Below are 23,962 nucleotides of genomic sequence, written 5' to 3'. Positions count from 1 at the left end.
ATTTCCATGGTTGCCTAAGACAAGTGGTGAAGAAGGAGATGATATGCAGCAATGCATTTCACCACTTTATTTAGCATGGAGTGGATTTCTCCACCTCATTTAATAGTATGAAGTGGAGGCAGCCCCCCTCTACACCTGTCCAATAAGGCCAGCTCACAATCTGATCCCTTTTTTAATATTTGCCTTGAGTGGTGGGGCCCACTGGATTAAATTAATCCTAATCAGCCACCAATTATGAGTAGTGGGGCCCATTGGATTAAATTAATCCTAATCAGTCACTAATTAATCCCTCACTTAAAATTAATGGCACTTACATTAGCCAACTCATACTTAATATCACATTTGGAATTAACATCCTTGCCTAAAATTTCTTTAATCACTTGGAACTTAAAATAAAATCTCATTCCCCGGAACTTAAAATAAAATCTCATTCCCCGGACTTACATCTACTAGATCATGATGCGCACTACGTATAAAAAAATACGAGGCATAACACAGATAGCTCTACTCCGTCAAAATATTGGCATTTTCTTTTGATACTGCTGTTTATCTAATCAATCTCCTTTATTCTCCATCAAATAATAATTCTTCTCCATTCAAATTAGTTCTCAACAATTTGCCTGACTATCGTTTTCTTAAAGAATATGGGTTTCTTTGTTTTCCCTCTCTACGTCCTTATAATAAACACAAGTTTTATTTTCGCACAACACCTTGTGTTTTTCTGGGCTACAATACAAGATACTTAGGATATAGATGTATTCATCCAAAGTCAGGTAGGTTATATTTGGTCCGTCATGTACGTTTCGAGGAGGAACAATTTCCTTTCTTCTTAAATTCTCTACTAGGATCACCTCCTGCGCACATGGTCCACTATAAGTCTCCTTGGCTTTCATTGCTTGTATCTTTTCCCACATCCCATGTCCATATATTATCCAGTATTTCCAAATCAATCTCAACCTCAGTGTCTCCAAATCGCTATCACAAAAAGGCCACCATTTGAGTCTAGCCGATCCCTCGTCCTTTATCCCTACTGATTCTAAAATAGCTGCTCCTGTTCCTTCCATACAACTAGTTAATGCCTCCCCATTTATCCCTGATCGCACCAACCCTCTATGTTGACTATTAGGACTCACAATTTCAAGATAGTCAATATGCAACTATCCTTCAACCTTGTAGTTTCATCTTCCTCGCCAACTTGTCCAACCAGTGAACCAACATGTTCCACTATTGCTAATAGATCATCAGAGTTGCGGATGGCTTGTGAAATGACTGATCTTTTGCATAATAAAACCTGATCCCTTATTCCTTGCAACCCCTCGATAAATGTTTTGGGCTGCAAATGGTTTTTTAAAATCAAGAAAATTCTGCTAGAACTATTGAGCGCTATAAGGCAAGGTTAGTACCCAAAGAATTTCATCAAGGAGAAGGGCACGACTTCTTTGAGACGTTTAGTCCTGTCGTCAAACCCACAACAATTCATATCATTCTAACGTTTACTTCTTCTCATGACTAGCGTTTGCGACAACTTGATGTCCAAAATGTTTTCCTTCATGGTGACTTTCGTGAAGAGGTATATATGGCTCAACCCTTTGGTTTTATTTACCCACATCTCCCCGATCAATTTTGTTGATTACACAAGTCTTTATATGGACTCAAACAAACTCCTCGTGCATGGTATTTAAAGTTTCACAACCTTTTGCTGTATATGGGTTTCTCCATCTCATTGTCTATGTAGATGATATAATATTTACAGGGAGTGATTCTGAATTCTCGGACAATATTATTCTTCGATTGGGCTATGTCTTCGCCTTTAAAGATCTTGGACCATTGAATCTTTTCGTTGGCATCCAAGTTGAACGTACAAAGTCTGGTCTCTCTTTATACCAACATCACTATATTTCAAGCTTATTGGAACGTGCAAAATGAAGATATGTAATCCACTGGTACCACCCATGTCTCCTTCTATAAAGCTTCAAAAAAATGACAGCCCTCCTTTTCATGATCCGTCTCTATATCGACAAACTGTTAGAGCTCTTCAGTACCTCACTCTCACCCATACAGATCTCTCTTTTGTGGTGAACAAAGTGTTTCAATTTATGCATAATCCTTCCACAAATCAGTGGGCTGCTGTCAAAGGATATTGCGATACTTGCAGCACACCAAGGATATGTGTCATTTCATTCCTAAGTCTGATACTCAGTTTATTCAAGTCTTCACGGACGCTGATTGGGTGGCTCTTTAGATGATCGAAAATCAACAGGTAATTATGCTATTTTCTGGAATCTTCCTTAGTTTCTTGGTCATCAAAGAAGCAACATACAGTTGCTAGGTCTTCAACTGAATATGAATATGAAGCTTTAGTTGATGCCGCAGCTGAACTAACTTGGATTGAATCGCTCTTATTCGAGCTTGATGTCTCCCTACCAAAAGATCCTATCTTATGGTGTGACAACATTGGCGCTGCTTATTTATCTGTTAATCCTATATTACATGCTCGTACCAAGCATGTGCAAAATGATTTCCATTTAGTCAGGGATAAGGTAGCGAGAAAGGACCTACTTGTGCATTTTATCTTTTCCAAGGATCAACTAGCCGATGTCTTCACCAAGTCCTTATCATCTGCTCAGTTCCAGTTCTTAAGGGACAAACTTAGAGTTGGTTACCCACCTTCTGTTTGCAAGGGGAGTATTAAGACATCAATTACATGAGGGAGTTGATTAGCTATACAACTCTATAAGATACCTATTAGTAGTTAAGTTGTGTGCATTTGTAATACCTTAGATATTAATGTCCTTATAGAACTAGTATTGTTAATGTTCTTATATAAGATGCAGTACTACAGCAGCCATATAAAATAATGAAAACAAAAGAAAAAGTTACATCTTCTACCTATACAATTTATATATATTAGTAGGAATTATGGGTAAGCCTTCGTGCACCGAATGATTTATACTTTAAACCCCCAGAATAAGTGTTAGAAGATGAATAAGGGTTGGGTATGGTTGAATTAAGGTTACATGATGTGCGTTGATGAATATTTCATTGTAAGGAGGGTGATTCTATGATTTAGTGATGTTTGTTGTTCTTACTTCATTGTGGTATGTGTAGGTATACAAGTATCTATGAATGACGACACTACGGATCATAAATATTTTTTTATATGACTATGCTGATATGTTGTGATTAAGATAATGGATTAATGAATGGATTGGTTGCCACATTCTGGTATAACTAACTTGGATCAGTTGTCACATTTCGGCATAACAAACTTGGCTTGTTGCCACGTTCCAACATAACTAACTTTGATCCGTTACCAAGTTTTTGCATAACTATGGATTGGTTGTCACGTTCGGACATACATATTGGATGGGGAATTACATACAGCTATGCTAACTGTTTAAGTTTGGATTCCTTGAGAGGACTAATGATTTACATAGTTGTGAAACTTAAGGAATGTTAAATGTGTCGTTGTTCTTCATGTTGATGACATGGTGTGTGTTCTACATATGGATTTGATTATGTTGCGTTATTGAATTATATATGTTGTGCTTTGTTGGTATAGAGTAGGAAGACTTATATTTGATTGTTCCTGGTGTGGAGTGAACTTTTGTGTATAAGAGAAGGGAAAAGTGTTCAAGGGGGCGAGTAACTTATAGCAAGGGTTGTTCATGTGTTGTAATGTGAAACAAAAGTAATGGTATAATGTGAGAGGATAGTTGGAATGCATGTAGATATATTTGGAAACTCTTTCTATGTGTTAGAATGGTTAGGTGACGATCTAGTACCTGGTAAGTGGGTAGATCGAGAAGGTGTTTAGTAGTGAGAGTACTAGTGTAAATTTGAGGTGTTTTAAAAGATGAAAAAGAGTGGGGAAGAAATGCTCGATTATATATTTCTTCTAGTTAATTTCTTATTTATGCGGTGGGCGTTGGGTTGATCGATGATGCCTATAGTACGTGTGTTTATACTGATAATACTCTTACTATGCCTTTTTTGCATAGTCTGAATACAATATTTATGGCGTTTCATTAGGTGAAGACAAATGAGGGTTTAACTATTTGGGTATGAGGGTTCTCCTACTTAGGTGTTAGAGTGGGTACCCACACGACCTGGTTGGTTGGGTACTGATAAATTGGTATACGAGACTAGGTTATCGGTCTCCCCGTACAAGAGCAAAATGTAGACTAGACTCTTGCGGATTGGTGTGTTAACGTCCACATATAATATATAGGAGGCTAGGACGTATTCTAGTAAATTATTCCACTTATTATCTTCTTTATGCGAGTGTCGCTTGTGGTATGAGTTGTGACCATTTGATATCGCTCGATTCCAATTGATATCTCAACAAAGTGAATTGGACGTCGTTGATATGAGTGAAGGGAAACCAAAATGTTAATTAGAACTGGGAAGGTTCCAATTGTTATCTAGCTTTTAGGGATGAAATTTCATGCATTACAAATGTGTGTTTGAACCTTATTATGTCCAACTTGTTGGCTAATTAGTTTAAATAAGGGAGATGTAAATGTCGGGGTGTATTCCTATGGATGTACGGGTTGGGTTTCTAAATTAACGAGAATGAATTGACTTGCATATCATGGGATTGAATGGAGGGTATACCACAATAGTCCTAGTTATAGAAATTACTCTTGAATTGCAGGGTGAAGTTGAGGACTTTTTTGGAAATTTTAAAAAAGTAAAGAGCCCCAGAAAAATCTTAGCATGTCTTCCTTATTTTTCAAATAATTATTTTAGACCCCGAATGGTGTCCGAACTCACCCATACCAGTCAAAAAGGCCGGTCACAGCCTCATCCTGAACCAAAAACTAAATGTGATAAACGTTCTCCACTAGGGTGTTCTTCCATTGGGATGATGCACGTAAACATGATCTTCACTGTCTTTTGGAGCCAAATTATCATACGGTCCCTCTCTAGGTTCTTCCTACTCTCCTGGCATAGCTTGCGCCAGAGCATCAAAAGCTTTAGGACAATGATGGGGGAACCAGAATGGTGGGATTAAAAGGGCACCCCATATTCCATAATAAATCATCGAAGTCCTACTCTACCTTGTGACTTGGAAATTAGGGGACGAGTGTCATAACCTCCCTCCTCGTCCAACCCTACGTTCGTCTAACCACTACAAGAACTACCAGTCCTTCTCCTCTTTCTCCTAGAAGTATAACCTTCTCCAAAAAAAGAGGGTGAAGGGTGATCATAGGAAGTACCTCTTCAACATCAATCATTGGAACTCCTGCTCGCTTACATAGCATAGTAATAAGACCAAGAAGAAAGAACACCTTCTATTTACACCGATAGACATCTTCCAGTCGGAGATAATCTATGCCCCAACATTCAGGTCAATACCTTATATAGTACACGCTAGAAACCTCAAAAAGCAACTCTATCCTTGGTAAGGGAGGAGAATACGATTTTTTTGCGAGACGATGGTGATATCTTGCGTATACCAGCCAAATTCACCATCATGAAGCTTGAAAAAAATCATAATTGAGGTTCAAAACTTTGTGCAACTACTTGGCGCCCAAGTAGGCTAGGTGTTTATGAATTGAGGAGTTTAAATATGTGCTCACTGTGTAATATATGTAATCAATGGTAGGAACTATGCATAGGACTTCATGTACCGAATTATTTATTATTTAAACCCTAGGAAGAAGCCTTAGATAATGAACTAGGGCTGAGTATGGTCAAATTAAGGTTGCATGATGTACGTTGATGATAATCCATTTTGAGGGGGTGATTCTATTGTAACATTCCTAAAAATGTACTCGTCTAGTGAAAGACTATTAAGTTTTAAGAGTATGTATTGGGATAGGCATCCTAATGCCCAATATTTAGTAATATTGGGAATGTTAGAGAATATTGGCTTAAGGGTGTTAGCCAAATTTTATGTATCAACAAGTAACTTAAAATACACTTTGATTTTTAGCCAATTTTTATGTATTAAGATATGCTTTGGTGTGCAAATGCGCCAATCCAATCTAGTTTAGGAATTGTACCTACAATGAAGACCCTAGGATAAAATATAGATTTCATAGCTTACAATACTATGTACGAGGCATCCAAGTGTCAAGCCTAGGTACCATAGCACATGATCAATTAAAATGATCATGCAGAGTAAAAAGTGCCCAAGAATATAGTGAGGATACTTGGAACAACAAGAAATGAGCAGCAACCCATGTGCAAGAATTTGGTTAGGGTGGTTAGGGCGGTTAGGGGCAGGCGCACATGTGGGTGTCATGCCATGTGAGGATGAGCTTCCTAAACAGCTCTAGGCTCTATCTAACTTACTTAACTAGCTAACTAACCTAGGACTATCTGAAATAAACTAACTAGTACACCCGACAACCTAAGACCAAACCGGGTGACACTAACCTAGTAACTAACTCAAGAAACATCTTAGTACCTAACCTAGGATGGTCCAAAAGGGTTGGTTATGGTCCTAATGACTTAGGAGTACTTTAGTAATTACCCTAGGTTACTTAATTAATTAAATTAACAACTTAATTAATTAATTTAAATGGTCAAACCGAAATCCTTACACTAGACAAGTAACTAACTAAGAAACATCATAGTACCTAACCTAGGATGGTCCAAAGGGTTGATTATGGTCCTAACAACTTAGGGTTACTTTAGTAATTATCCTAGGACCTAATTAATTAAATTAGCAACTTAATTAATTAATTTAATTGGTCAAAACCAAAACCACTAAGCAATTTCTAGATTTTGGTCAAGTCAAGTGTTTTTCTAATTCTAGTCAATTTAGGAGGAGCGTTTTAGTAAATTAGCTAATTGATTTATTAATGAAGTTAATTAGTCTAAGTTAAATTACTAAATATTCGGTTTCTAGACCTAGACACACAATCATTCACTAAGAAACACACGACTTGAAAGCAGTAAAATGCAAGAAAAACAAAAGTTCTCCTTAGGCGATTTCAAGAAGTTCTTTTAAGTATTTGTGAAAAGGTGCAAGGTGATATTCGTAGATTCAATTCTACATAAGGTATGAGATTTCTCTCCTGAAATTCTTTCTCCAAGAGGCTTTTCAAACGTTTTGGAATCAAGAATATCGAAACTAGGGTTGTTCCCAATGAGTCGCATGTTCATCTCCCTAGTTCTCCTGATTTCCAATTCTTGTAATTTGTATGATGTAAATCTTGAGCATGATGATTGTATGTGGTGCTAACTGATCATTATGTGTATGTTTTAGTGATTTATATGTCGAATGAAACCTACATGTTAGATCTGCATGCTTAGGGTGTTATTTACATGAGATATGAATGTTGTAATGCCTACTTGTGTTCGAGAAGATGAAATTGTTATAAGTTGTTCATTGAATTGTTTCATAGACTAATCAAAGGTAAAAAGTTGGCTTGTTTAACATGTTAGACTACTATAATTCATTCATGAAGTAATTGAATTGGCTAGTGATAATACTATGACAAGTATCTAGTGAAGTAATCAAATGATTCTTTCAAGTGTTAATTTTCCTTAAAATTAAAATTATTATGTCAATATAATACTCAAACTGTTATATTTTTTTGATTTATTCTGTGTACCTCAATTATTCTCTCTCTCTCTCTCTCTCTCTCTATATATATATATATATATATATATTATATATATATATATAACAGTTTAAGTATTATATTGAAATAATAATTTAAATTTTAAGGAAAATTAACACTTGAAAGCATCAACTCAATTAATCATAAAATATCAACAAAACAAAATCAACATTCTAATTACTCCACTAATTAAAACTTAAGAATCAAACTAACAAACTCAAAATATACCTCTTCACTCCTTATTTGAATATATATCTATTGTAACCGAAGAAAAAAATTGAGACATAATATGTTATACTATGATTATCACAATTTACAAATAAAAATAAAAATATCAAACAAAATTTCTAAGAATGAAGAATTTGAAAAATTACGTAAATAAAAACTAATGAATAAATATAAGGGAATTGTATCTATAAACTAATTGTATTATGATACTTATTATCGTGTAAATAAAAAAATATTTATATGAATATTACCTTTTCGTCCTGCAAAACCATCTCTAAAGAGTAAGGTATTATTCACGACTTCGATTTATATGGTATTATCCACAAGCGAACAACACGGTTATTAGGTTCATTGCATATATTTGGCTGTAATTTCTCAATTTGTATTAAAATTGTGTAGTCATGTCTGTTTTCAAATTTCAGAGAAAACGTAATTGTTTTAGTGAAAGAAGTTCGATGTATAATGCATGCATTTAAAAATATAGTCTATCGATGTAGTTGAAGTTTCCTTGTTGAGTGATTATGAAACTGCTCTAGTTTTTTTATTATATATAAATTTGAAACAAAAAACTGATATATTTATTATGTTGTCATAAATATTATATTCATCACATGTGAAAACTCCAACTCTTATATAATCTATTTCACTTATAGTAAATCTAAATCTGTCCTCGATAATATTTCAAACAATAATAGTAATAATCTATTTAACGTTCATTGAAGATGAGTTAAATAATCAATTGATCTTTATTTCACATGCATATTTTTATTTTAAACTTAGAATTGAGAATATTTTATTAGTTATACAATGTTCAATCATTTATAGTTTAAAATTATGAAAAAATTATAGTGTTGATATGTGTCATTTTGTATTTTCCTATTATATAGATTAGTATACGTATCCGTGTTGTGTATAATTTATTGATAATTTCAAAGTCAATTTATAAAATAATATAGTAATGTTTATATTAGAGAGTGTTAACATCTGATAGATTGATATGTTATAGTAGAATACTTGCGAAAACAAATCAATATTAAAGTTTATACGTTATCGACATTGTCTACAATAATTAATTTTAGTATTATTTCATTTATTTATAAGATTATTTAAAATCATAGATACTCTCACAATCTGTCTGTATCATCATCTTGTTGGGAAAATAAAAATCTAATAAAGTTAAATATTAGAAAAAGATAAATTGTAACAAAGAGAAGTTTTATGATGATGATTATGATTATGACAATTTCAACCATAAAACATCTTTAAACATTTTATTATCAAATTATAAGAATGATATTCAAAATATTAAATTTTATCTTTTATTTTTATCATAAATTTTATTTTTTTGAAAAAAATACATATAATTATATGATATTTTTTATAATTATAATTATATATATATATATATATATATATATATATATATATATATATATATATATATATATATATATATATATATATATATATATATATATATATATATATATATATATATTAAAAATTAATTTCCAAATCAGTTTTTATTAATAGAATGAACGGTTACGTGTATATAAGAAAAAAAATTCCTATCAAATTAAATCCTTATTGCAAAAACAAATTAGAAAAAAATATCATTAAGAAGATAGAGAAAATCAATGAGAAAGTTTTTTATTACCTATGTATTAGTTCTCAAAATTTAAGAAAATATATTTTTATTGTATTGATTAAGAATAAAAATATAATAATAATAATATGATAAAAATAATATAAGAAATTATTTAAGAAAAACTATATTTGAGGACACTCAATAAAATCTCAATTATAATCATGTCACAAAATTTTCTTTTAAGTATAAAATAATTGCCAAACTCAGAAATTTCTAAAGTAAAAAATGTCTTCTTAAAGTGTGATAAGTAGACATGCATCTTCACTTTTTTGCTAATTTGTTTGAATTTGTTCCTTATGACCATGATGTTTGACATAACTTATATGCAGCTTAATATAAAAAAGAATTTCAAAAAATATTTTTAATTTCAATACAATCGAGATATAAAAGACTCAATTTGTGTGAATTCTTTAATATGTCAATTTTTTCTTAAGATTTTGTCCCTTTCGTTATGGAATATTATCATTATATTTTTGCTATTCTTCTATTGTCATTTCATTTCAATTCAATAAATACATAAAAGACTCATGTTGCATAAGTTCAACCATACTTTTACAGATTTGAGTTTTTAAATTTATTTTTATTTATATATGTATAATATTAAATTAAAATTTAAATATCTACATATTAATTTAATTGAAATTAACTATTACTTAAAAATTTTATAATAGATATTTAAAATAATTTTTCTCTATAAAATAATTAATCTTCATATTAAAATTGCATTTTACTTTCTTCTTAATTTAACTCTCATAATCAATTTTTAAAAATACTAAGTCAATCGTGAATCACAAATATTTTTTAAATTAATTATCCAAGCACAAATTTTAAAATATATTTGAAAAAGGCGAAAATATAGTTATTCCTTATACTCTAAATTTGTCGCCCATCTCTTGATCAAAATTTATTTTATTAGTAATTAATCCACATATCAAAATTTTTTAATTTAACAATCCATGTTTGTGCTTCTTGAAAAGAAAAAATGAACTATATAACGGTTCATCCAAAAATTCAAAGTCATATGAAAAAACACAAAAATCATAACCAAACATTATTTACCTCTAAGAGTTATTACTTGCAATTAGGAACAAATAAAAAATAAAAAAATGGCAAAAAATAAATATATAAAAACTATCAAGGATTTGTAAGTATTTCGGAAAACAATTGATGACTATCCTATTGTTGTTGTTAATGCCTCCAATTACATTATTCTTCGGACTAAGGCCTCATTTGTTTGCACTTAATGAAAGTCTAAATCTTAATCATTCAAATTTAACCTATTAAGTAGTTTGGTTTTTAGGTCTGAATCTGAATTATTTAAATTCACCTATTAAGTTCATTTATTTTATTTTTTTAGAAAACCTCTTAATGAGTCTGAAGAGGTCTAAATAGATAAGATCTATAGGAGTATGTTAACAACATTCAGACTCATTCAATAAGTTATCAAATAATAACATCGCTTCTCAGCCTGCTTTTTTATCTCATAACTAAAAACTTTCTTTATCTCTTTTCTCAATCAAACACCATTATTCCCTCTTAAATTGGTAAGTTTTAATAAATTCTTTCAAGTTTTTTTTATATCAAAAATTTTCTTGTATTGACTGTCTCAAGAACATTGTTGGTGCATTGGTGTTTATCAATGTTTTTGAATAAAAAAATTGTACTCCAAATCATGATTATTAAAACTTTCTTTTAATCAAAAGTGATATATTTTGTTAAAATGAAACTTTTATGATATTTTACTAATTTAATGTTAATTTCAAATGCACATTCATATATTGAAAAAACAAACAACACTAGTTATTTAGTGTTTTGATGTGTATTCATATTAAAACACCTGAATCTTAATGTAAATATTAATATTCAAATGTGTATTCAGATCCTGACCTCTTAATCTTAACAGAAACAAATGAGGTCTAACACTAATACATGTGTAATTATGAAGTGGCAAACGGTTCCACTCTTCAAGCCTTAATTTTTTCTCTTAATTAAGTTTTTAAATTCATTAATTCATACAATTATCATGTGTAATGGATAAGGCTTATCATTAAGTTTTTATGTTCCAGTTATATATTATTTAAATATTAAAATTAATCTTTTTTTAAAAAAATAGTTTCAAATTAGGAAATGTGTGAACACGAGGAAATTCAGGGGAAGTGGGGTTTTAAATAGTATATTTTCAAAATTCGTATTATTATAAGGGCTTTTAGTTTAATACAAGTGTAGACTCTATTTTGTTTTTAAAATTGAAACACATTTTATATTATATAATCATAGACATTTATTTTAATTGTCCAAAACCCTAAAAATTTACTATTTTTGTGGCATATGTTATTTGTAAGTATGCCAAAAAACTAATGAAATTTTGATCTATAAAATTTTAATAATTTAAATTATGGAGTTTTACAAAGGAAGAAAAAGAACTCTTAATCAGTTACCAATGTACTAGGAATTAAATTACATAAATTTAAAACTGATTTTTATTTGACAATATAAATAAATAATGTGGTACAGTTAGATAAGACACAATAATCATATTTCTACACTATTCTTTGTTGTCTATGAATAGATGACTTACATTGTTCATTTAGTGAACGCAATATTTTTTATTTGGTTACATTTATTGTTGCATATCCTGGTATATTTTTACAATCATTAGTTTATACTTATATAATTAATTATTGTTTTTGAATAAATGTTTTAAACTTTGTTGGTAATGTTTATGTAAAATTATTGTTATAAGAATTTCTTAGTACAGATTAAATAACAAATCTTAATTAATATTCAAGAAAGTTTTATGTACTTAAATTGTTGAAGGTACATTAAAAATAGCCCTTACAAATCTCATTTTGTTCATCGACAATGTTATTCCTTCCCAAAGAAGGATGTGATTTTGTATTCTTCAGAAAATCCTTTGAGAGTTAATATCTTTGCAGCCCATATATTTGTTTGTTATATTGTTGTGTATTTATGCTAAATTTTATCGGTGGATATTATTAGTAATTTAAAGGATTGAAAGTTATTGAAGTTTTACCCAATTTACTGAAGTATCTTATTTCAAAACATAGGAACTTTTTTGGTAAAATGATTTCTTATCATAATTGGATATCACACAGTTTATGTTACGCCTCGTATTTTTATACGTAGTGAGCATCATGAACTAGTAGATGTAAGTTCGGGGAATGAGATTTTATTTTAAGTTCCAAGTGATTAAAGAAATATTAGGCAAGGATGTTAATTCCAAATGTGATATTAAGTATGATTTGTCTAATGTAAGTGTCATTAACTAAGTAAGGGATTAACTAGTGGCTGACTAGGATTAAATTAATCAAGTGGGCTCCACCACTCAAGGCAAATTAAAAGAAATCAGATTGGGAGCTGGACCTTAGTGGGGCACGTGTAGAGGGGGGCTGCCTCCACTTCATATTATGAATGAGGTGGTGAAATGCATTGCAAACATATCATCTTCTTCACCACTTAGCTTAGGTAGCCATGGAAATGGATAAAACCAACCATGCAACTCTCGGCCAGCAGCTACAAAAGAATTTGGTTAGTAATTTCTTTGCTTGGTGTGTTAATTCCTTAGAATGCCATTGTTAATTAGCCATTAATGTTAATAAGGGGGCATGACCAGTAGCTTAGAAAATTTGTTTTAGTTATTGAATGTGCTAAGTATGAACGGAAACCATAATCGGGTTATTAGTGGTGTCGTGTTAGTATTTGGGCTTTTTTTATTAAAGAAAAATGCGGGAAATTCTGTTTTGGTGTTATGTTTTATGTTAATGTGATTGGGTATATACTCCAAAGGATGAATACGATAAGGTCGATAAGTTGCGAATTATAAAAAGAGTTATCGCTCGGTGTGTCATTGTTTCGTTACTATGGTTGCCGAGACGGAACTGTTTTGGGGGGGGCTGTTTATATATGGTTCGTTGGGTTATATGTGTTATTGGTATTGCTATGGATAATTTGGGTTGTTGTTGGATTGGGACGAAGTGAGCAAAATAGGGGAAGTGTTGCCGGATTTTCGTTAGATTATTAGCTAGCTTACAATAAGTAGTAAAGCGCGACGTCTATCTAATTGCGGCACGATTGTTGCTTGTTATAGATTAATAGCTTGAGCAGTAAATATTGGACGTGCGGCTCGACTATACGGTATGTAACGCTATCCTTTCTTTCTTTGTTTGGCATGACTTTTAAAAATGAGCTAATGACGGACAAGTTTGATACTTACTGCTAGAGCGTCTAGGTGACGTATATTCTTGTTTCCACAACTATTCCTCTATATATCGGCTATGTCTAAGGCTATGGTGATTTCTCATATCTATGGTAGTGCTTCTTAGAGTCATTGAGATTTTACGTTTCCATATCATATTAAAGGTTCATAATCTTGATAAAACATTAATCTTTGGTAATACCCCTTGCTGGTTCACGTTGATTGTTCTATTGAGTTATAAAAAATGATTTTAATTGCATATGGTTGCTCATAATATTCTTCTCGTGCATAGAGTCATTTATCATTTCACCGAGTCCCGGGCCGGGTAATGTTTGTGCGGAGTTTCTTGCATATGTCACCGAGTCCCTCACTAGAGGGCCGGGTATGTATATTATATATATGATTGGTGATGAGGATGGTTATGATGATGATGATGACGGAGATGATGTGATGACTATTTCACCGAGTCCCTTACTAGCGGGCCGGGTACGTATGATGTATATATATGATGATTATTTTGCCGAGTCCCTTATTAGGGAAGCTGGGCACCTTATATGTTAAAGATATGCTTGATTTTCACTTAAAAGGTACATGTGTAGCGATATATTGTTTCGACTTATCATGTTGGTACCCTGTCATCTTTACCTTATGCTTTACATACTCAGTACATTATCCGTACTGACCCCCTTTCCTCGGGGGGCTGCGTTTCATGCCCGCAGGTGTAGACGCACCGTTCGGTGATCCTCCCGCCTAGGATATCTACTCTGCTAATTAGGAGAGCTCCACTACTCCGGAGCCCAGTCATTTTGGTACATAACTTTCTGTGTAGTCTTTTGATTGTGTATGGGTACGGCGGGGCCCTGTCCCGTCGAGTTTCACTACTATACTCTTAGAGGTCTGTAGACATTATGTGGGTTGCATATATATGTTTTGGATAATGGTATGGACATGGTTTGTTTGGGATGTTCTCTTGTACAGAGGCAGCCTTGTCGGCTGCGTACATCATTGTGTATTGTGTAGTGGCAGCCTTGTCGGCTTGCGTATGCTATTATGCTTTGGATAGTGGCGGCCTTGTCGGCTCGCGTATGTTGTTACGGTTGAACGGTTATGACTCCTTATGAGACAAATCCACTTTATATATATATGGCGCTGGGATTGGCTTGATTTGATTAAATTTCATATTGTCTTAGTTTCAGTTGGTTATACTTAACAGATTTGTATGTGAGTGTCCAAAACGGGCACTAGTCACGGCCCATCGGGTTGGGTCGTGACAAAAGTGGTATCAGAGCGGTTCTTTCTCAGAAGTGTCTGGAGACCGTGTCTAGTAGAGTCATATTTATCGGTGTGTTGTGCACCACATCTATAAACAGGGAGCTACAGGACATTTAGGATGTCATCCTTTCTTCTTATTCTGGATCGTGCGATAGAGCTATATTAATAGGATAATCCCTCTCTAACGAACCCCTGTGTTTTCAGCTATGCCTCCAAAGAAAGCGACAGCCGCCCAGAAGGGCAAATCAATAGCAGAAGGAACGAGTCAGACCCTGAGAGTTACTAGGGCCCATGCCCAGTCTATGCCTGGTATTGTGCTCCAGTCGGAGAGCTCTGCTACACCGCCATTGCAAGAGGAGCTTAGAGCAGCAACAGCTCCAGTTCGGGGGACCCCACCACCAGCCCCCGAGGCCCCAGCACCTGAACCTCCAGCTCCTCAGCCAGGGGCGGAGGATAGGGCTATGAGAGTTGCGGTTCAGTTGCTGACTAGATTAGTGGCAGGTCAGGCTCGCAGGCATGGACTAGGAGTTGATCATGCGGACAGATCTGATAGCTTAAGGGCTCGTGACTTCTTAAGTTGTAATCCTCAAAAGTTCTTTGGGTCAAGGCCCCAGGATGATCCGCAAGAGTTTATTCTTCAGATGCAGCGTACGTTGAGGATAATCAAGGCTTCGGAGACCGAGTCTGTTGAGTTGGCTACGTATCATTTGTGGGATGTAGCTATTAATTGGTAGGAGTCTTGGGAGTTATCTAGGGGTGAGGGTGCTCCTCCAGCGGTATGGGATGAATTTGTGGAGGCTTTCCAGGGCCACTTCCTGCCTCCAGAGATGAAGTGAGCTAGAGTCGATAGATTCTTGCGTTTGAAGCAGAATGGTAGGAGCGTTCGAGAGTATAGCCTCGAGTTTGATTCATGGGCTAGGCATGCGCCTACTATTGTGGATGATATGCAAGACAGGGTACATCGTTATGTGATGGGATTGGATCGTTATCTGATTGACGGTTGTATGGCACTGACTCTTCAGCCAGGTATGGACATTGCTCGGGTGCAGGCATATGCACAGGGGGTAGAGGATCGGCACCGGGGACGTCAGCCAGATAGAGATTATAATAGAGGCCAGCATAAGAGGGCTAGATCAGCAGGTTATCCTAACGACTTTCGAGGCGGGCAGTCTCAGCAACATGTTAGATTTTCTTCCCAGCCAGCACAGAGTGCACCCCTACGTTCCATGGATAAGGGGTTTGATCGTACGGGATATTCGGAAGCTGGTAAGAGCTCTAGGGCGTCAAGGTCACAGATGGGCAGGGGTTTGAGCCAGTCGAGGCCACCTTTGCCTCGGTGTTCTCGTTGTGGTAGGTCCCATCCTAGGGAATGTCATTGGGCTATAGGTGCATGTTTTTCTTGCGGCCGTCAGGTTCATACTATGAGGGAGTGTCACCTTAGAGGTAGTGAGGGTGGTATGGCACAACCTACTGGGTCCGTTGCTGGTTCATCTTCTTCTGTGGATATGCGCCCTACGGGGTAGGGTATTCAGGCGCCAGTAGGCCGTGGTGGAGCTTCCAGTTCTAGCGGTCCCTCGAACAACATATATGCTTTGACTAGTAGGCAGGATCAGGAGGCGTCACCTAATGTGATCACAGGTATATTATCACTATTCTCCCGAAGCGTGTATGCATTGGTAGACCCAGGTTCCACCTTATCATTTATATCCCCCTTCGTTGCTAGTAGGATCGGAATAGAGTTTGAGTTGATAGAACCATTTGAGGTAGCTACACCTGTAGGAGATTCTGTCATAGCTACACGAGTATATAAGAATTGTTCAGTGGTTATAGATAGCCGTCGTACCATAGCAGATATAATAGAGTTAAATATGATTGAGTTTGATATTATCATGGGCATGGATTGGTTGGCTGCTTGTTATGCTAATGTTGATTGCAGAGGAAAGATAGTTCGATTTCAATTTCCAGGGGAACCGATTATAGAGTGGAAGGGGATTACAGTATCGCTGAAAGGTAAGTTTATTTCATACCTCAAGGCCAGGAAGATGGTTAGAAAAGGCTATATTTATCATCTGGTTCGGGTGTATGACATAAAGGCAGAGGCACCGACTCTTCAATCAGTCCCGGTAGTTAATGAATTTCCCGATGTATTCCCAGAGGAATTTCCAGGCCTTCCTCCAAAATGAGAGATAGAGTTTATATAGATGTACTGCCAGATACCCAACCTATATCTATACCTCCTTATAGAACGGCACCTGCTGAGTTGAAAGAGTTGAAAGAGCAATTGAGAGATTTGCTAGAAAAGGGCTTCATCACGCCTAGTACGTCACCTTGGGGAGAACCGGTACTGTTTGTGAGGAAGAAGGATGAGTCGCTGCGGATGTGTATTGATTATAGGCAGCTGAACAAAGTAACAGTAAAGAACATGTATCCCCTCCAAAGGATTGACGATCTATTTGACCAGTTGCAGGGTGCTAAGTGTTTTTCAAAGATAGACTTGCGGTCAGGTTATCATCAGGTACGGGTAAGGGAGGCAGATATTCCAAAGACGGCATTCCGGACCAGATACTGGCATTATGAGTTTAGAGTGGTGTCTTTTGGGCTAACTAATGCTCCAGCGGTGTTTATGGATTTAATGAATCGAGTGTTTAAACCATTCCTTGATATGTTTGTTATTGTATTTATAGACGATATTCTGGTCTATTCACGTTCAGAAGAGGAGCATGCAGACCATTTAAGGACGGTACTTAGGGTGCTTCCGCACCAGAAGTTGTATGCTAAGTTCTCCAAGTGCGAGTTCTGGTTGACTTCAGTGGCATTCTTGGGGCATATTATTGGAGCTGATGGTATTCGGGTAGACACGCAGAAGATTGAGGCGGTAAAGACTTGACCGAGACCTACGACACCTGCTGAGGTACGCAGGTTTCTGGAGTTAGCAGGATACTACAGGAGATTCGTGGAAAAGTTTGCCTCAATTTCAGCGCCTTTGACAAGGCTAACTCAAAAGGCAGCCAAGTTCCGGTGGACTGATGCTTGTGAGCGAAGCTTCTAGCTATTGAAAGACAAATTGAATATAACTCTAGTCCTAACTCTTCCGGAGGGACCAGACGGCTATGTTATTTATTGTGATGCTTCGGGTGTTAAGCTAGGATGTGTATTGATGCAGCATGGCAAAGTTATAGCATATGCCTCCCGACAGCTTAGGAAGCATGGAAATAATTATCCTACTCACAATTTGGAGTTAGCAGTCATGGTCCATGCCTTGAAGATATGGAGGCATTATTTGTATAGTGTCCATGTAGACATCTATACAGATCATACGAGTCTCCAATATATCTTTAAACAGAAGGAGCTAAACTTACGACAAAGGCGGTGTTTAGAGTTGCTAAAGGATTATGATGTTGATATTTTATATCATCCAGGGAAAGCAAATGTTGAGCAGATGCTCTTAGCTGTAAGTCCATGGGTAGCTTGACAGATGTACAACCAGAAAGGAGGGAGATGGTTCGGGAGATTCAGCGGCTATCCAACCTTGGAGTCCGTCTGACTAATTCAGAAGATAGTGGAGTTTCTATTCGAGAGGTTGCTGAGTCCTCAATCATAGAAGAGGTAAAAAGACACCAGTACGAGGACCCTATTTCTGGCACAGTATAGAGATGCAGCTCTTCAAAAGGAAAAGACCCCATTTAAGGTTACACCTGACGGAGTGTTACGATATGAAGGCAGATTGTGTGTACCCGATATTGCGGGGCTACGACGACAGGTTATGGGAGAGGTAAACTCTGCCCGTTATTCTATTCACCCAGGGTCGACGAAAATGTATCATGACCTCAGATGCTTATACTGGTGGGATGGCATGAAAAAGGACATAGCGGAGTTTGTTGCTCAGTGCCCGAATTATCAAAAGTCAAGATCGAATATCAAAAGGCTGGTGGATTGTTACAGGAGATAAAGATCCCGACTTGGAAATGGGAGATGATTAATACGGACTTCATTACAGCCTTACCTCGCACTCAACGGAAGTATGACTCTATATGGGTTATTGTAGATAGGCTGACGAAATCGGCCCATTTTTTTCCAGTCAAGACTACTTATTCGGCTGAAGTTTATGCGAGGTTATATGTCAGGGAGATAGTGAGACTTCATGGGGTTCCCACGTCCATTATATCAGACAGGGGAGCTCAATTTACATCCAACTTTTGGATATCGTTTCAGAAGGGATTGGGGACACAGGTGAACCTTAGCACAACATTTCACCCATAGACTGATGGGCAGGCTGAGCTTATTATTCAGACATTAGGAGATATGTTGTGGGCCTGTATTATGGACTTCTAAGGTAGCTGGGATGACCAGTTGCCGCTCATTGAGTTTGCCTATAATAATAGCTACCATTCTAGTATCCAGATTGCACCTTACGAGGCCTTATATGGGAGGAAGTGCAGGTCACCTATTGGTTGGTTCGATGTTGGCAAGACTAAGTTAATAGGCCCAGATATGATTCAGCAAGCGGTTGACAAGGTGAAGCTTATTCAGGAAAGATTATTAGCAGCCCAGAGTCGACAGAAGTCATATGCAGATAATCGGTGTCGAGATTTGGAGTTTCAGATTGGTGAATAGGTATTCCTGAAGGTATCACCCATAAAGGGTGTGATGAGATTCGGCAGGAAGGGGAAGCTCAGTCCGAGATACATTGGGCCTTATCAGATTGTTCGTAGCATAGGCAAGGTTTGGTTGCCTATGAACTGGATCTACCATCTGATTTGGAGGCGGTACATCCAGTCTTCCATGTATCGATGCTACATAAATGTATTGGTGATCCTTCTAGAGTATTCCCTGTAGATGATGTTCAGGTAAAAGAGGAGTTGTCATATGAGGAGAAACCCGAAGCTATACTTGATCGCCAGGTTAGAAGGTTACGTACTAAGGATGTGGCTTCCATCAAAGTGTTGTGGCGAAATAATAATAGGGAGGAGATGACTTGGGAAGCGGAGACGAAATGAAGAATAAGTATCCTTACTTGTTCCCCGTACCTTCATGTAATTCAATTCCTAGCTTGACTATATTGATTAATAAACGAGATTATGTAGTAAGTTGACTCTGTGAGGCATCTATAAGTTACGGAATGCAGGTTGATAGGTATAAATGTTAGAGAGACCTTGCTGGAATTTTTTTTTGTAAGACGCTAACTTAATATTCGAGGACGAATGTTTCTAAGGGGGGAAGGATGTTACGCCTCGTATATTTATACGTAGTGCGCGTCATGAACTAGTAGATGTAAGTCTGGGGAATGAAATTTTATTTTAAGTTCCAAGTGATTAAAGAAATATTAGGCAAGAATTTTAATTCCACATGTGATATTAAGTATGATTTGGCTAATCTAAGTTTCATTAACTATGTGAGGGATTAATTAGTGGCTGATTAGGATTAAATTAATCAAGTGGGCCCCACCACTCAAGGCAAATTCAAAGAAATCAGATTGGGAGCTGGCCCTTAGTGGGGCACGTGTAGAGGGGGGCTGCCTCCACTTCATATTATGAATGAGGTGGTGAAATGCATTGCAAACATATCATCTTCCTCACCACTTATCTTAGACAGCCATGGAAATGGAGAAAACCAACCATGCAACTCTTGGCTAGCAGCTACAAAAGAATTTGGTTAGTAATCTCTTTGCTTGGTGTGTTAATTCCTTAGAATGCCATTGTTAATTAGCCATTAATGTTAAGAAGGGGGCGTGACCAGTAGCTAAGGAAATTTTTTTTAGTTATTGAATGTGCTAAGTATGAACGGAAACCATAGTCATATTATTAGTGATGTCGTGTTAGTGTTTGGACTGTTTTGATTAAAGCAAAATGCTGGAAATTTGTTTTTGAAGTTATGTATATGTTAATGTGATTCCATGTATATACTCAAAAGGATGAATACGATAAGGTAGATGTGTTGCAAATTATATAACGAGTTATCGCTCGGTGTGTCATTGTTTCATTACTATGGTTTCCGAGACGGAACTGTTTTGGGGGAAGGGGGGGGGCTGTTTAATATGATTCGTTGGGTTATATGTGTTATTGGTATTGCTGTGGATAATTTGGGTCGTTATCGGATTGGGACTAAGTAAGGAAAATAGGGGAAGTGCTGCCGGATTTCCGTTAGATTATTAGCTAGCTTACAATAAGTAGTAAAGCGCGACGTCTATCTAATTGTGGCATGATGTTTTCTTGTTATAGATTAATAGCTTGAGCAGTAAATATTGGACGTGCGGCTCGACTATACGGTATGTAACGCTATCCTTTCTTTCTTTGTTTGGCATGACTTTTAAAAATGAGCGAATGACGGACAAGTTTCATACTTACTTCTAGAGCGTCTAGGTGACGTATATTCTTACTTCCACAACTATTCCTCTATATATCGGCTATGTCTAAGTCTATGGTGATTTCTCATATCTATGGTAGTGCTTCTTAGAGTCATTGAGATTTTACGTTTCCATATCGTATTAAAGGTTCATAATCTTGATAAAACGTTAATCTTTGGTAATACCCCTTGCCGGTTCACGTTGATTGTTCTATTGAGTTATAAAAAATGATTTTAATTGCATATGGTTGCTCATAATATTCTGCTCGTGCATAGAGTCATTTATCATTTCACCGAGTCGCAGGCCGGGTAATGTTCGTGCGGAGTTTCTTGCATATGTCACTGAGTCCCTCACTAGAGGGCCGGGTATGTATATTATATATATGATTGGTGATGAGGATGGTTATGATGATGATGATGACGGAGATGATGTGATAACTATTTCACCGAGTCCCTCACTAGAGGGTCGGGTTCGTATGATGTATATATATGATGATTATTTTGCCGAGTCCCTTGCTAGGGAAGCTGGGCACCTTATGTGTTAAAGATATGCTTGATTTTCACTTAAAAGTTACACGTGTAGCGATATCTTATTTTGACTTATCATGTTGGTATCCTGTCATCTTTACCTTATGCTTTACATACTCAGTACATTGTCCGTACTGACCCCCTTTTCTCGGGGGGCTGTGTTTCATGACCGCTGGTGTAGACGCACCGTTCAGTGATCCTCCCGCCTAGGATATCTACTCTGCTGATTGGGAGAGCTCCACTGCTCTGGAGCCCAGTCGTTTTGGTACATAACTTTCTGTGTAGTCTTTTGCTTGTGTATGGATACGGCGAGGCCCTGTCCTGTCGAGTTTCACTACTATACTCTTAGAGGTCTGTAGACATTATGTGGGTTGCATATATATGTTTTGAATAATGGTCCGGACATGGTTTGTTTGGGATGTTCGCTTGTACAGGGGCAGCCTTGTCGGCTGCGTACATCATTGTGTATTGTGTAGTGGAAGCCTTGTCGGCTTGCGTATGCTATTATGCTTTGGATAGTGGTGGCCTTGTCGGCTCGCGTATGTTGTTACGGTTGAATGGTTATGACTCCTTATGAGAAAAATACATTTTTTATATATATATGGCATTGGGGTTGGCTTGATTTGATTAAATTTCATATTGTCTTAGTTTCAGTTGGTTATACTTAACAGGTTTGTATGTGAGTGTCCAAAACGGGCACTAGTCACGGCCCATCAGGTTGGGTCGTGACAATTTACTCCCTTTAATGGGTTTTTTCTCGCTCTTTTGTTGTCCCCTTACAACTGAATTTATTGTTTTTTATTTTGTACGAATATAACTTCACTTGACAATGAACTTCGTTATTTTAAAGTTTTTTTTCCTTTATCGTTCGACTCTTCTAAATATTTTTTTGCCTAAGTTATGACTATTTTTGTCAAGATTAATTTGAAGAATATGAAACAAAACCTACTCTAAATAAAAGTAATATCTTAAGCTACAAAAGATTTATCTATTAGCATAAATTCATTTTCCTTCATGTCCAAGCCATTGTTGAGCGTTTGAATTATATATATTAGACTCATTTTTAATTTTTTAATGTTTGAGAATGTTTCTTTAACATGAGTCTATAATAGAATATTTTAATCTATGTGTACTTTCATAATGCAACAATCATACATACATATTCCTGGAAAATTCGTAAAGTTGCATTGACGAAGCATCTGCAAGGGCTTTCCGCATATTAACGAAGAATGAATTTCTATAAGGGTCAACAATATTATTTTGCTGTTGTCCATATATATTTTTCTCCTTCTATAAATTTTTGTTAGAATAACAAAGTAATAATAACAAAATGTGGAGAACATTTGACCTCAGACAAGTAGACTGTCTCTATAAAAATTATTTATGTTGTTGTAGTGTACATTTTTTAACTGTCTTTGCTTATTTATAACTAATATTGATTATCAAAAACTTTCATATTTTTTATACAAGGAGTTACGATAATCATAAATTTATCAGATTCTATATTGTATATAAAAAAGAAAATTTTGATGTCCAATTGCTACACAAAAACATGAATCAATTTTAACAACACAATTATATAATCAAACATATAATATGATAAATCCTATAAAAGATTAAACTTATTATATATCAAGATATTATTAATTATTAATTGTATATTTATAATTTTTGAGATATGTCATAATGTCAAATCATTTAATTTCTCAAGATATGTTTTAAAAATCAAGAAAAATGTACTTATTTTAAAAAAAATTATAATAGTCAATTTTCTTTCGCGCGGGTCAATTACCTAGTATATCTATAAAGGAGAACCCTAGGCTCGCCTATGTGGTGCCACTACAAGTCAGGATTCTCTTTAAATTTATTTTATTTTCAAAACTGATCTTTTCATTTCATGAAAATTTGGGACTTTTATGAAAAGTTAAATTTTTTATGAAAAATATGACTTTAATGAACTGTTGCGACTTTTATGAAAAATTCTGACTTCTATTAAAAATTGTGACTTTAACTAAAAGTTACGACTTTTATGGAAGGTTGAGACCTTCGCGAAGGTTTGCAACTTTTCCAAATAATTATAACTTTTCTGATAAGGCACAGTAAATATTTGTTCACATTATCTTTTGTTGTCTACAAATAGAGGAATTT

The 23,962-nt window shown here is 35.5% G+C and overlaps 2 protein-coding genes across 4 annotated transcripts in view; both read left to right on the top strand.

Annotated features, from left to right (window-relative positions):
- LOC138348560 (uncharacterized) overlaps positions 1 to 14,846 on the top strand; it is an 87,701-nt gene extending 72,855 nt beyond the window's left edge. The window contains exon 2 of the mRNA XM_069297997.1: positions 14,392 to 14,846. The gene's annotated coding sequence lies outside the window, so the exon portion shown is untranslated. The remainder of the gene's footprint in view (positions 1 to 14,391) is intronic.
- A 5,640-nt stretch (positions 14,847 to 20,486) lies between these two features.
- Positions 20,487 to 23,962, top strand: part of LOC138348558 (uncharacterized) — a 113,567-nt gene continuing 110,091 nt past the window's right edge. For 2 of the 3 annotated variants that reach the window (XR_011221247.1, XM_069297995.1), the window contains exons 1-2: positions 20,502 to 20,595; positions 21,163 to 21,209. The gene's annotated coding sequence lies outside the window, so the exon portion shown is untranslated. Of the gene's footprint in view, positions 20,596 to 21,162; positions 21,210 to 23,962 lie in introns of all 3 variants that reach the window. The other variant, XM_069297994.1, reaches the window with a different exon arrangement.

This window comes from Solanum lycopersicum, chromosome 5 (genome assembly GCF_036512215.1).
Source record: "Solanum lycopersicum chromosome 5, SLM_r2.1".
NCBI lineage: Eukaryota > Viridiplantae > Streptophyta > Magnoliopsida > Solanales > Solanaceae > Solanum > Solanum lycopersicum.
Note: the sequence above shows the minus strand (reverse complement) of the source record. Positions and strands in the feature narration are given on the sequence as shown.